Source organism: Misgurnus anguillicaudatus, chromosome 18 (assembly GCF_027580225.2).
Source record: "Misgurnus anguillicaudatus chromosome 18, ASM2758022v2, whole genome shotgun sequence".
Taxonomy (NCBI): domain Eukaryota; kingdom Metazoa; phylum Chordata; class Actinopteri; order Cypriniformes; family Cobitidae; genus Misgurnus; species Misgurnus anguillicaudatus.
The window spans coordinates 29121526-29137687 of record NC_073354.2 but is presented as its reverse complement, the minus strand read 5'-3'; the positions used below and the strand labels follow the sequence as shown (position 1 = coordinate 29137687).

General features: G+C 35.9%; 1 long non-coding RNA gene across 1 annotated transcript in view; it reads left to right on the top strand.

Moving 5' to 3' along the window:
* The window catches only part of LOC141350347 (uncharacterized), a 73649-nt gene that overhangs the window by 53598 nt on the left and 3889 nt on the right, over positions 1 to 16162 (top strand). The window contains exon 3 of the long non-coding RNA XR_012358454.1: positions 9471 to 9551. This is a non-coding gene — a long non-coding RNA (uncharacterized lncRNA). The remainder of the gene's footprint in view (positions 1 to 9470; positions 9552 to 16162) is intronic.

The following is a 16162-nucleotide window of genomic DNA, read 5'->3' as shown; positions in this document are numbered from 1 at the left end:
CTGATTGAAAGGGTAAAGGTTCTCGCACTTGAGCCCAAATTTTTAACTGTTTAAAGTCCATTAAGGGTTCAAAGCGGTCTAGCAGGTCTTTGCCAATGAGGAGAGGGTATGAGTCCATTGGTGAGATGTACACAGGGTGTATGATGCTCATAGGACCGATCGTCAGGTGGATGGGAATCACCTGTTGCAGTTGAACTTCAGTCTGGCTGTAAGACTGCACATTCACCATACACCTTTGGGGTTTAAGGGTCAGATTTTGGGCTTTAGCTCTGTTCTGGAGTCTGGTGAAAAGCTGGGATGACATCAGCGTTAGGTCAGCTCCGGTGTCGACGAGGGCTTCTAGTTCAACCTCATTTTCCAAGGTGATGGATAGATATAGCTTTTTAGCTTCTCCTCTTTCGATCAGGTTTCCCAGGAGGCTTGGTACTGGGGCTGCTGGTGTATTAATGGGAAGGCAGTCAAGGCTGGTTTCCTGTGACTCTGTAGGGAAAGAGACACTTAACACAGCACTCTCTGGTACTTGCAGGCATTGGTTGGTTGGTGTTTGAGATATTGTTTGTATGCCAAAGTCTTTGAATAAGGAGTCGGGTTTGTCTTCGTGGTCCTCCTTGTGGGGCCTCTTTTGGATTAACTCCTTCAATATTCTCAGAATCTCTGCTGTTTCAGACGTGTCTGTGTCACTCTGTTTCGGGAGTAGCTCAGACTTAGCCTTGCTCTGTGTGTATCGAGACTGATCTCTCTGTTGACTGTTACCAGTATTTGATCTGCCAGGTGCAGGACGGTTACCTCTAGGTCGTCGGCCAGGTTCCCACGAGCCGCCACCCTTCTGGTTGTCTGATGAGTTTAGCCGGCTCCATGACCTCTCGGCGCGCCCCATTTGGTGCTTGGGACGAGCCCCTACATGGCCGTACCATTCCTGGCTGGCTGTAAAGTCTCTTGACCCTCTTGGCCCTCTGTTGAAAGGTCTTTCACTGTGGCGTTGTCGTGCGCCCTCCAGTGGTAGTTCAGGGTACAGTTCAGAGACAGGGAGAATGACAGGGTTTTTAACAGTCTTTTCAGAGGCCGCTCTTTGTTTAACATAAGCTTTCTGGGCCAAGTCCCGCAGCTGCCTGGTTGTCATCGTGCGAGGGCAGGCCATAACCCCTAAGTGTTGGCTTACTGTGAAGTGAAGATTTCGCAGGAAAAGGGTCCTGAAGTTGAAGTCCTCCTCCATTCCTGGCTCATTCCGTGAGCCAAAGTAAGCTCGCCTGAGTCTGTTGTAGTAGGCCTGTGGAGTTTCGTTTCGGCTCTGTTTGAGGTCCATCGCCGTAACAAGTCCTTGTTCTGACTCTGGATCCGAAAACTCTTCTATTAAAGCCTTTTGCAGCTGCTCGTAATCCATCTTGACGTTTTCTGGCTGCCGGTCAAGGAAACTCCTCACTTCACGACTGGAAGTAACCCGTAGCAGATACAGTTTGTCTCTTGTGGTTACATTTGGCAGTGTTTGCAAATAAAAGTCAATGTCCTGCAGGTAAGAGTGGATATCATGGCCACCTGCAGGCTCTGGGGTAAATGTTGGGATATTTCTAGCCAGCTTGTCGAGGTCTTTGGGTGCCACGCCGGGCATGTCTGCAGGTGACCTCGGGAAATTTGTCTGTCCCCACCCCCATGTGGTAGTGAGAGGTTCGGGGATGCTGGCTGATGTCTTTAACAGTGGGCTCCCGCCCCCCTTTTCAACAGAAAAGCTTTGGTGGGGGGGTGCAGGCTCACTGGTTGAATGAAAGGGAAAGGTTGCTTTTTCCCTTACTCGCCCAGCTTGCAGTTTATATGCACAAATGAGTTCTCTTTGGGCGGAGTCAAGGTCGTCCCTAGCCTGGTCTCGTTGCTGAGCCAGAGCTCGACCTTCATCTCGAGATGCTCGCAGGTGATTCTCACAGGCCTTCAGCTTGGCATCCCGTTCCTTCAGTTCTGCCTTTGCTCTCACCAGAAGATGTTCAGCCTGCTGGAGCTTTCCAGACAGCTCTTCTCTGGCTGTCTTTTCCTGTTGCTCCTTGTGCTCTGTGTCTGTGCGGAGTTTTGACAAGGCCTCTTGGAGTTGTCCAATCTTGTCCTTTAGCCTCCAGTGTTCCTCCTCCGTCGATGGGTGTTGATACTCTAATCCCTGTGTCAGCTGATCTAGATGATTCTGCGCGTCCTCCTGATTCCTCCGTGCCTCTGCTGCTTGGAGCTGTAGAGCTGCTGCATCCTGTTCCAGTTGGGCGATGTTCCTTTCGCCCAGTTTAAGCTGGATGATGAGGTTGTGAGCGATGGCACCTGTGATCTTGGCTATATCCTTGTGACTGTAGCTCCTCGTTGGGTCGTGGGCTATGAACTTGTCCAGGGTGCCGTCGAGTTGCTCTCTTTCCAAGTGTTGCAGTTCATTGGCGAGGTTGGGCAGGAGTTCAGATGTCACAGCGCTGAGCCAGGCCTCTAGCTGGTCCCAGTGGTTGACAGGGCTTGGTAATCTGGACATGTTGACACACTGGTAGAAGAGAAAACACAAAGAGCCAATGCGAGTCCGCACAGTTCAGCGAGCTACGGCAATAAAATATATATATATGTGGGCTATAAGCTTATTATCAGGGCCTTTCTCCGGCGGCACAGATAATCAGTGTGGGGAAATAAGGGAAAAATTTTAGTAATTTTTCGCTTTGTTAAAACCTATAGGTCGCCTTGGACATTTGGTTATTCGAGCGTATTACTAATGAATTCTCCTAATGGTTTGTGCAGTTTTGCTCTTTCAGCCCAAAATAAAATGAATCAAAATAATTAAAATTAATTAATTATAACGATAAAAATAAAATAAAACACACAAAATAAAGAATGAGGAGGATAGGTTGCTGGAAATGTAATGAAACAGGAAAGGGAAAAGAGAGGAAAAACAAATAAGTGATAATAAAATAATAAAATAAAATAAATAAAAATAATAAAATAAACTGAAAATGTGAATTGAGACAGCCAACAGACGAAGTCCTAAGGCTGGGGGAATGAAGAGGATAGGAGGTGGAAAAAGGGGTTTCCTGTTTCAGCTTAGCAGGTTCTCTACCCTAAATTTGATGACAGGGCCTTACAGGGAGAGGGCACTATGGAGTCATGCGAGTTAGGGGAGTGGCTTAGCTAGATTGGCTGGGCTAGACCCAACCTGATAGGGATCTGGTGCCTCTAGTGGCTACAGAGGGGAGAAAAGTGCATCTCTTTTACACCAACACTTGTTGACTATTTAAAACAACCCAGGGTGGAACACAGAGACAAGGCGCTTCCCTGAGCACGCAGCCAAGAGTGCCGGGCCTTCTGCCCTCCCCACCTCGACCGCTCAACAGTCACACCCTTCACACCGCCGGGCCGCACTCAAAGGTGTCACCCACCAACTGGCACTGCCGCTAGGGCTTTTGTGTGTCAGCTGGCAAGGTTAGCGATTGGAGTGCCCGGTGGCAGAGGTTGCGCTGTGTCTTGCTGCCTAAGGTGCTAAAGGAGGGAGCTACCGCAGCACCCCGACTGTACACACTCGAGTCAGTTCAGCGGGACCGGTCTCTTGTAGAACTCACCGCTGGCGAAGCCTCTGATTCATCTATCAAGTGTTAGCTTTAAAGAGATGCACAGGGGCTTATCCTATTGCACCAGTTAAAACATAAATGAATTCACTGAGAATGGGACTTATGGGGCTGAATTCTATTCACAGTAAAGAATTGATTCAATTAAAATTTAAAATAAATCAAACTGCATTGAATTTAAATTTAAACTTAATTAAAAATACAATCTCTACAATAGAAAATAGAACAGGAGAGTAAGGAGTGAGAGAGACCAGCAAAAAAATGAAATAAAATAAAAATAAAATCAATCAAAAATTAAATAAAAATTAAATAAAGAAATAATAAATTAATAAAGCCACAGCAATATTAATTATTATTTATAATTTAAGACCATAACATTCAATATGTAGGAAATAAAACTACAAAGTAGTAGAATAACCTAGTTATTGAAGTAAGGTCAAAAATCCAAGTTGGATTCCTGTCATACACTCCCAAAAGAGTTTATGAGAGGACCAAACGAGCTTTTCCCACTAGATGGCGATATTTCGCCCAACAAAGAAAGAAAGCGGAAGTCAGACGTAGAGTAATGGAGAAGAAGAAGTGTTAGACACTCAAGACTGACATCTAGTGTTAGAACTAGGTAGTACGCTTTAAACTGACAAAGATTCGCTTCTATACAGTAATTACATCGGCGGCTGCTGCGTTGCTAAGACGACGGATGTAATTCGCTCGTGTTCGGCCGGTGCCTCTTTTGGGCTTAATGTTACCGGGACACGCAATAAACGAGAGTCCAACGTGCTCTATCATACGTTGTGACTATAAATACTTGATCAAGTTTTTATCTCCTTTAAAATTGAAAAGTCTTACCCTCTGTGCTTACAATTTTAAAAATCCACGTACGTGAATAAAATGGAAAAATACAATAGACAGCTTCTCTAATTGTAAATCATTTCCTGGAGATTTAACAAAAAGGCCTTATCAGATGGGAGTATTCACTCGACCACCGCTTCGCTCTAAATAAAGGAATTATACTCTTTATTAGGCTGAATCAGACGGTAATGCAGCGTATTAAAGGGCTTTTAATACGGTTACCTTAAAGACTGCAGTTAACTATACATAACAGGGGCGCGAGTCTGTTACGTCCTGAAAATGATACAGGAAAATACATTTTTATTCATACAAAGAAAGAACGAAATCAGTGATAGCTGATAGTTCTTTTTCATTCACACAACGCAAAAACACATTTGATTTGTAACTGGTTTGCTCAGAAAATAATGTTTAAATCTGCCCGCATTCTCCACCATTATATGTAGCGAATTTGCGGGAGGAGGGAAATAACGTTATTTGAAACACTATGAACCTCCGACCGAAACACTACGGGGATTCCCAAGGGAATCTTAGATTTTAGCTCAAAAGGGAATATGTATAATTAACTGTAATTAATTATACAAGTTTATCAGGTTTTACCTGGCGTAGCAGAATTAATAATAACAATTAATTAATATGTTCGTCCACCGAAGACATATATCCATAATCGTATATTAACGTCTAAGAAATGTTAATTTCATGGCCTTTAAAATTAACCTTCTCACTGATATACAGTGCTACTCGCAGCGTGTAGCTGGATCAAAAGGCAGAATTAGTGACTTTACTTTCAGGAGCATTGAACACAGAAACAATTCAATTGTGAAAATGCAAACCGGTTTATTAACTATAAAATGAAGTACACATATCGACTAACTAAACATACACACATACAATAACATAAAACATAGATGAGAAAGTAAAGATTGAAAAAGCTAGAGAGAGAGAGTAAAAGATTGGCAAAGCACTATTGCTTAACATCTGCACAAACCATCGGAAAATCTCTAAGTAGCGCCTTAATTTTATAAGGGGTAAAGCTTAAACATCAGCGAGTAAAACAAGTTTATACTTGCATTTGGCTCTTTGTGTTTTCGTTGCGAAGTTTCTGCTGCACGCGGTGCGAGCAAGGAGAGAGAGAGAGAGTCCAGATGTGTTCGTAAGATGTAGTCCGTTAAGTTGTTTCGTAGGGCGGATTGGTCCGCGTGGTTTTCCGAACTCTAGCGCAAAGTGCAAGCCAGGAAGACTGTCCCGAAGAAAGACAGGGCTCAGAGAAAAGATGATGAATCCGAGGGACTCTGGTTGAGTCTCAGCGAGTTTCCAAACTGCGCTGACGGGTTACCTGGGTAACCGGGCGACTGGGCGCTCATGAGTGAACTAAGCCACTGACTGAGATACTGAGTGAATCAGCGATTGAGAGATTGAGCGAACTGAGCAATTGAGCTAAAAATGAGCAATGATCTAATGATGGCTTGGGCGATAGGCCGTTTTGACCTTTCACACGCCCAGCCCATTTTGGGTGTATGGCCAATGTGTGCGCGGGGAAACAAGCCTTTGTTCTTTCAGACATCACATTTGCATTATGATAAAAGTTTGTTTCCATAACTCTTCAAATCGATACTAAATGACATTGATGCGGCTTATGGTAATATGATACATAGAAATGATTGGGAAATAAAGAGTAGATTAATTTGATACTAGACAAGACATGGGTTTAAGATCACGTTGAATAATAATTTCATACCTAAGATATGAACCATGCTACAGTGAACAAAATCTAACTAAAGTGTTAACACACAGTTACATCACACATACATGATCATGCAGTAAAGGGATATAACATATATATACATTAAAACAGCTCATTGTGATAGTTAAATGTGGTTTCATCACAGACATATAGTCTGTGCCCCCAGCTGTGTCTCTGGCAATCGTCGAACGAACGGCTCTCAGGTTTCTCTGGTGGGATCCCTTTGAACCTCCTTTGAAGACTGCATTTGTTTTAATTGTCGCCCACTTTACAGCCTTGATAGGTGGTAGATATCTGGGTGATTGTGTTATCAGGACACGGGGTTATCTAAAGTCACAATTTTAGGGCTGTTTACGATCCAGATGCCAAATGGCCTCAATCTGACTCCGAGCCATTTGCTACACATTTAATGAAAAAAAGCTAAACAATTAACTTTATTCACTTACAGATTTATTGTCAGCATTTTAATTCAGAGGTGGATTCCAGTGGGTGGAGGAGGGCCATTATAAACATTTTTTTTTCTTTCAGGTAATAACTTGTTTGTTTGTTTGTTTATTATAGTTTGTTTCTTGCATAATTATTATAAATATTTGTATATGTTTTTATTGAAACTAACATTTAATGAAAAAAGCTAAACAATTAACTTTATTCCCCTACAGATTTATTGTCAGTATTTTAATTCAGAGGTGGATTCCAGTGGGTGGAGGATGGCCATTATACACAATTTTTTTTCTTTCAGGTAATAACTTGTTTGTTTGTTTGTTTATTATACTTCTTTCTTGCATAATTATTATAAATATCTGTATATGTTTTTATTGAAACGTGTAATGAAAAAAGCTAAACAATGATCTTTATTCCCCTACAGATTTATTGTCAGCATTTTAATTCAGAGGTGGATTCCAGTGGGTGGAGGAGGGCCATTATACACAATTTTTTTTCTTTCAGGTAACTTATTTGTTTGTTTATTATACTTTGTTTCTTGCATAATTATAAATATCTGTATATGTTTTATTGAAAGTAACATTTAATGAAAAAAAGCTTAACAATGAACTTTTTTCCCCTACAGATTTATTGTCAGCATTTTAATTCAGAGGTGGATTCCAGTGGGTGGAGGAGGGACATTATACACAGATTTTTTTCTTTCAGGTAATAACTTGTTTGTTTGTTTGTTTATTATACTTTGTTTCTTGCATAATTATTATAAATATTTGTATATGTTTTTATTGAAACTAACATTTAATGAAAAAAAGCTAAACAATTAACTTTATTCCCCTACAGATTTATTGTCAGCATTTTAATTCAGAGGTGGATTCCAGTGGGTGGAGGAGGGCCATTATACACAATTTTTGTCTTTCAGGTAACTTGTTTGTTTGTTTATTATACTTTGTTTCTTGCATAATTATTATAAATATTTGTATATGTTTTTATTGAAACTAACATTTAATGAAAAAAAGCTAAACAATGAACTTTATTCCCCTACAGATTTATTGTCAGCATTTTAATTCAGAGGTGGATTCCAGTGGGTGGAGGAGGGCCATTATACACAATTTTTGTCTTTCAGGTAACTTGTTTGTTTGTTTATTATACTTTGTTTCTTGCATAATTATTATAAATATTTGTATATGCTTTATTGAAACATTTAATGAAAAAAAGCTAAACAATGAACTTTTTTCCCCTACAGATTTATTGTCAGCATTTTAATTCAGAGGTGGATTCCAGTGGGTGGAGGAGGGCCATTATACACAATTTTTTTTCTTTCAGGTAATAACTTGTTGTTTGTTTATTATTCTTTGTTTCTTGCATAATTAATATAAATATTTGTATATGTTTTTATTGAAAGTAACATTTAATGAAAAAAGCTAAACAATTAAGTTTATTCCCCTACAGATTTATTGTCAGCATTTTAATTCAGAGGTGGATTCCAGTGGGTGGAGGAGGGCCATTATACACAATTTTTGTCTTTCAGGTAACTTGTTTGTTTGTTTATTATACTTTGTTTCTTGCATAATTATTATAAATATTTGTATATGTTTTTATTGAAACATTTAATGAAAAAAAGCTAAACAATGAACTTTTTTCCCCTACAGATTTATTGTCAGCATTTTAATTCAGAGGTGGATTCCAGTGGGTGGAGGAGGGCCATTATACACAATTTTTTTAATAACTTGTTGTTTGTTTATTATACTTTGTTTCTTGCATAATTATTATAAATATTTGTATATGTTTTTATTGAAAGTAACATTTAATGAAAAAAGCTAAACAATTAAGTTTATTCCCCTACAGATTTATTGTCAGCATTTTAATTCAGAGGTGGATTCCAGTGGGTGGAGGAGGGCCATTATACACAATTTTTTTTCTTTCAGGTAATAACTTGTTTGTTTGTTTGTTTGTTTATTATACTTTGTTTCTTGCATAATTATTATAAATATTTGTATATGTTTTAATGAAACATTTATTGAAAAAAGCTAAACAATGAACTTTTTTACCCTACAGATTTATTGTCGGCATTTTAATTCAGAGGTGGATTCCAGTGGGTGGAGGAGGGCCATTATACACAATTTTTTTTCTTTCAGGTAATAACTTGTTTGTTTGTATATTATACTTTGTTTCTTGCATAATTATTATAAATATTTGTATATGTTTTTATTGAAACTAACATTTAATGAAAAAAAGCTAAACAATGAACTTTATTCCCCTACAGATTTATTGTCAGCATTTTAATTCAGAGGTGGATTCCAGTGGGTGGAGGAGGGCCATTATACACATTTTTTTTTCTTTCAGGTAATAACTTGTTTGTTGTTTATTATACTTTGTTTCTTGTGTAATTATTATAAATATCTGTATATGTTTTTATAGAAACATGTAATGGATAAAAAGCTGAACAATGAACTTTATTCCCCTACAGATTTATTGTCAGCATTTTAATTCAGAGGTGGATTCCAGTGGGTGGAGGAGGGCCATTATACACAATTTTTTTTCTTTCAGGTAATAACTTTTTTTTTTTTTTATTATACTTTGTTTCTTGCATAATTATCAATATCTGTATATGTTTTATTGAAAGAAACATTTAATGAAAAAAAGCTTAACAATGAACTTTATTCCCCTACAGATTTATTGTCAGCATTTTAATTCAGAGGTGGATTCCAGTGGGTGGAGGAGGGCCATTATACACAATTTTTTTCTTTCAGGTAATAACTTGTTTGTTTGTTTATTATACTTTGTTTCTTGCGTAATTATTATTCATATTTGTATATGTTTTTATTGAAACGTGTAATGAAAAAAGCTAAACAATGAACTTTTTTCCCCTACAGATTTATTGCCAGCATTTTAATTCAGAGGTGGATTCCAGTGGGTGGAGGAGGGCCATTATACACAATTTTTTTTTCTTTCAGGTAATAACTTGTATGTTTGCATATTATACTTTGTTTCTTGCATAATTATCAATATCTGTATATGTTTTATTGAAAGTAACATTTAATGAAAAAAGCTTAACAATGAACTTTATTGTCCTACAGATTTATTGTCAGCATTTTAATTCAGAGGTGGATTCCAGTGGGTGGAGGAGGGTCATTATACACCATTTTTTTCTTTCAGGTAATAACTTGTTTGTTTGTTTGTTTGTTTGTTTATTATACTTTGTTTCTTGCATAATTATAAATATCTGTATATGTTTTTATTGAAACATTTATTGAAAAAAGCTAAACAATGAACTTTTTTCCCCTACAGATTTATTGTCAGCATTTTAATTCAGAGGTGGATTCCAGTGGGTGGAGGAGGGTCATTATACACAATTTTTTTTCTTTCAGGTAATAACTTGTTTGTTTGTTTATTATACTTTGTTTCTGGCATAATTATAATAAATATTTGTATATGTTTTTATTAAAACATTTTTTGAAAAAAGCTAAACAATGAACTTTTTTCCCCTACAGATTTATTGTCAGCATTTTAATTCAGAGGTGGATTCCAGTGGGTGGAGGAGGGCCATTATACACAGATTTTTTTCTTTCAGGTAATAACTTGTTTGTTGTTTATTATACTTTGTTTTTTTGTGTAATTATTATAAATATCTGTATATGTTTTTATAGAAACATTTAATGGATAAAAAGCTTAACAATGAACTTTATTCCCCTACAGATTTGTTGTCAGCATTTTAATTCAGAGGTGGATTCCAGTGGGTGGAGGAGGGTCATTATACACCATTTTTTTCTTTCAGGTAATAACTTGTTTGTTGTTTATTATACTTTGTTTCTTGCATAATTATAAATATCTGTATATGTTTTTATTGAAACATTTATTGAAAAAAGCTAAACAATGAACTTTTTCCCCTACAGATTTATTGTCAGCATTTTAATTCAGAGGTGGATTCCAGTGGGTGGAGGAGGGCCATTATACACAATTTTTTTCTTTCAGGTAATATAACTTGTTTGTTTGTTTATTATACTTTGTTTCTTGTGTAATTATTATAAATTTTATGTTTTTATTGAAGCATTTAATGAAAAAAAGCTTAACAATGAACTTTTTTCCCCTACAGATTTATTGTCAGCATTTTAATTCAGAGGTGGATTCCAGTGGGTGGAGGAGGGCCATTATACACATTTTTTTTTCTTTCAGGTAATAACTTGTTTGTTGTTTATTATACTTTGTTTCTTGTGTAATTATTATAAATATCTGTATATGTTTTTAAAGAAACATTTAATGGATAAAAAGCTAAACAATTAACTTTTTCCCCTACAGATTTATTGTCAGCATTTTAATTCAGAGGTGGATTCCAGTGGGTGGAGGAGGGCCATTATACACATTTTTTTCTTTCAGGTAATATAACTTGTTTGTTTGTTTGTTTATTATACTTTGTTTCTTGCATAATTATTATAAATATTTGTATATGTTTTTATTGAAAGTAACATTTAATGAAAAAAAGCTTAACAATGAACTTTATTCCCCTACAGATTTATTGCCAGCATTTTAATTCAGAGGTGGATTCCAGTGGGTGGAGGAGGGCCATTATACACATTTTTTTTTTCTTTCAGGTAATAACTTGTTTGTTGTTTATTATACTTTGTTTCTTGTGTAATTATTATAAATATCTGTATATGTTTTTATAGAAACATGTAATGGATAAAAAGCTGAACAATGAACTTTATTCCCCTACAGATTTATTGTCAGCATTTTAATTCAGAGGTGGATTCCAGTGGGTGGAGGAGGGTCATTATACACCATTTTTTTCTTTCAGGTAATAACTTGTTTGTTTGTTTGTTTGTTTATTATACTTTGTTTCTTGCATAATTATAAATATCTGTATATGTTTTTATTGAAACATTTATTGAAAAAAGCTAAACAATGAACTTTTTTCCCCTACAGATTTATTGTCAGCATTTTAATTCAGAGGTGGATTCCAGTGGGTGGAGGAGGGTCATTATACACAATTTTTTTTCTTTCAGGTAATAACTTGTTTGTTTGTTTATTATACTTTGTTTCTGGCATAATTATAATAAATATTTGTATATGTTTTTATTAAAACATTTATTGAAAAAAGCTAAACAATGAACTTTTTTCCCCTACAGATTTATTGTCAGCATTTTAATTCAGAGGTGGATTCCAGTGGGTGGAGGAGGGTCATTATACACAATTTTTTTTCTTTCAGGTAATAACTTGTTTGTTTGTTTATTATACTTTGTTTCTGGCATAATTATAATAAATATTTGTATATGTTTTTATTAAAACATTTTTTGAAAAAAGCTAAACAATGAACTTTTTTCCCCTACAGATTTATTGTCAGCATTTTAATTCAGAGGTGGATTCCAGTGGTTGGAGGAGGGCCATTATACACAGATTTTTTTCTTTCAGGTAATAACTTGTTTGTTGTTTATTATACTTTGTTTCTTGTGTAATTATTATAAATATCTGTATATGTTTTTATAGAAACATTTAATGGATAAAAAGCTTAACAATGAACTTTATTCCCCTACAGATTTGTTGTCAGCATTTTAATTCAGAGGTGGATTCCAGTGGGTGGAGGAGGGCCATCCCACGAAGAAGGTGACGTTCTCGGGACCTTTCGCAACGTTCCCTAAAAGTTCTCTAAAGAGGATGAAAAGACCTGAACCTTTAGAGAACATTAGGTACATTCCTAAAACATCCTTTGTTGGTTATAAAAGTCTTGCAGTTCAAGGTTCCTCATGTGACTTTAGGGGGACGCCCGAGACATTTACAGAACATTCCCACATGATACTATTTTGGTCATATCATAACGTTCCTGATATGGCTGTAGGATGACGTTCCATATTGGTTATCCTGTGGTCACATAAGAACGTTACAGATAGGACACCTGAGACTTTAACATAACCAAAATAGTACCATGTGGGAATGTTCTGTTAAAGTCTCAGGTGTCCTCTCTGTAACGTTCTTATTTCTTATGTGACCACAGGATAACCAATATGGAACGTCTTCCTACAGTCATATCAGGAACGTTATGATATAACCAAAATAGTACCATGTGGGAATGTTCTGTTAAAGTCTCAGGTGTCCTCTCTGTAACGTTCTTATTTCTTATGTGACCACAGGATAACCAATATGGAACGTCTTCCTACAGTCATATCAGGAACGTTATGATATAACCAAAATAGTACCATGTGAGAATGTTCTATCATAACGTTCCTGATATGACTGTAGGAAGACGTTCCATATTGGTTATCCTGTGGTCACATAAGAACGTTACAGAAAGGACATATGGAACATTAACAGAACATTCCGACATGGTACTATTTTGGTCGTATCATAAAGTTCCTGATATGGCTGTAGGATGACGTTCCATATTGGTTATCCTGTGGTCACATAAGAACGTTACAGAAAGGACATATGGAACATTAACAGAACATTCCGACATGGTACTATTTTGGTCGCATCATAACGTTCCTGATATGACTGTAGGATGACGTTCCATATTGGTTATCCTGTGGTCACATAAGAACGTTACAGAAAGGACTTTTGGAACATTTACAGAACCATCCTACATGGTCCTCTGTTGGTCATATAATATTGTTCCTGATATGACTTTAGGGGGACGTCCCATATTGGTTATCCTGTGGTCACATGGCAACGTTACAAAGAGGACATTTGGAACATTAATAGAATGTTCTCACATGGTCCTCTGTTGGTCATTTAATAATGTTCCTGATATCACTAGGACGACAAAATTTGAAATTACAGTTAGAGCATTTTATTTTTATAGGCAGTTAATAAAAAGGATGTGTCAATGTGCAGTGGACCATACAAACAAAGTAATAAATAAATGATTTCAGAATGAAGAAAAATAAATGAGTGATTCAGTCTGCACTATCGTACATCAGACAAAGACAAATAGTAATTAAATAACACTTTACATTAAATTGTGTTAACAAGCACAAAAATACTAGTAAATAATACTATACTTATATGTATTATGTTGTACTCTCTGAATATGATGAATTAGATTGCAATGCACCTTGGAAACAGTAGTCAGTTAACAGCAACAGCGTTCAATACGTTTTATGAAAAGTACTACCTTTCCCATAATGCTACAGCTTACAAGAGGACCCGGAAGTCGCATGAAATTCAAACTGCCACACTTGACGACGCGTGATCTTTGTTTTGTCTTTATATAATACTGTAAGGTAAGTTAAGATACTTTTCTTTTTAAATAGATTTCACTCGTTGTTCTACAGCGAGTTACATAAATGTTTTTTCTGTTTATTTGCTATTCTTTTCTGTGATGTTTTTTATTTCTATGTTAGGCTATATATTCTTATTTGCCATTTAAAGTATAATGATAAACATGCAGGCTTACAGTGAGCTAAACAATTTTCATAAAGAGGATGTTAAAAAAATCTTTAAGATGTTCGATCTTTACAAAATAAATTAATGCTCAGCCCACAAAGAAGCCAACCAAAGATCAAATGATTCGTGTACAAAACAAAAAATCAACACTTTTTGGAAATACTTTTGTAAAGGAATTTAATACCTAAGAATCATAAATTAGCGTTTGTCTTACAAAAAAAAATGTAATCATTATTGTGCTTTGTTTGCAGAAGTCATGTACCACACATTGTCAAACCTGAAAAAGTGTATCTTCCTGCAATCTGGGTAAAGAAAGTGTAACTTTAACACACATTATTTAAAAACATAAGAGTCATGTTCATTATTTATCTTTGTGTAATTTGATTTAAATTACAATATTGAATGTATTGAATTTGTTAAATTTTGTATGAGGTAATTTCTTGTATGGGTTGATTTGCCGAATATTAGTATTAGATACAAAAGCACAAGTGTTTTGGCTTAATCTTGTTTGACTCTGTGGACCCTGTACCGGGTCCAGAATTATCTTATTTTGACTTAATATAAAATGTTCCTTTAATTTTTAATGGTCTGTCATGGACCCAGTACCACATATGAGATACTGTTTGAAAGCTTAGACTCTTTACTTTCTGCAGATATGCATCACTTTGAGATATGTTTCACTGTAAGAAAGTTAGTTACACTTAATATACACTATCACCCCCCCCCCATAATTTTTAATATCATTTAATATTCACATATTTCATATTTTTCAAGTATGACAAACATGGGCAGGTCTTATATCAAATGAAAGCTCTCACTCTCAGGAATAAGGCTGCAGTGTTATTTTTGTCCTATTATTATCACATATCCTACAATCGTCGAATGAATAATGATGTAAAAAATCGTCTTTTGTAAACATATGGGATAATTGAGTGTGGACTGCCTCAGATAGCACATATAGCCACAAATGATACACCATCTTTTCTCTTAGGTCCTACTCTAAAAAATGAGCCCATTCACAGCATTTTCTTTGATTGTGTGCATGAATAATCCCTTGCTTTTTATTATATGTGCCAAACAAAAAATTAATATTTATATGAAAAATGTATTTTCGCACCCTTCAGTAAAACGAGAATAACTTTTGAATGCAACATGCTAAAGAGTTCATTCTTTTTTGGATGTTTACTGTCTGCTGCTGGCAACAACCAGAACTGTCTGCAGTCTGCTAGAGCACCTAGAACCAGAGTTATACACTATCAGAGGCAGTATTTACAACATAAAAAAAGAAAATTTGGTGTTTTATCATATGAAAAACCACATAAATAACAATATTTGTCACAAACAGCAGCTTTTTATGTAACTTCAAAGGGTTTTCTGCAAAATGATATAAAGCAATTGCATTTATTCCACTGTATGTGGTTATGGGAGCACTTCAAATGTTTTTTGGCACAAATTGTACTCCATAAGCGTATTATTCCTCCCATCAGTTGGAGTAAAATAACTTTTGCAATTATTATGATAGAGAAAAAATTCCTTTTTCCTCTGTAAGCTGGCAATTGCTGGAATCAAATAAATTTGTCTGCAGGCTTCGTTCCCACTCAGAGCCAGAGTTATACACTTTTAAATACAGACTTTAGAAAAAAACATCAAAAAGCGCCTATTTATTTTTGTGTTTATTAGAGGACTGACAACACATACAACCATGTTGAGCACTTTTAACAGTGTTTTATGTAATTTCAGAGGGTTTCCTGTAAAATGATACCAAACTTTTGTATGTGCACCTCTGCTTGTGGGTATGAAAAGCTTTTGAAATTGGGTAGGCCAAATCCAGGCGAAAATCCCCAAAATAGCCTCAGAGTGTAAGAAGTGACAGCATGTTTTAAAAATGTTTCAGGTACTTTGGGGATTGTTTGAAGTTGTAAAGAATAATGGCAAATAATGAAGCAGGCAATAAAAAATACTTGACCAAGAAGTTTTGGAGCTTAACATTTTTGTAGTTTGTAATTGCTTTTTTGTTTTAGGTGGTAATTTGAAAATCTTTCTGGAAGTCTGAAATCTTCCCACATATTTTTTTCACATCTCGATTTGAATGTTAAAAATCTTAGTTCTTGGATTTGTGATGTTTTGTAATATGTGTTTTTGCCCTTACTTATGCATTTTATGTAAATATATTATATATATATTTTATTTA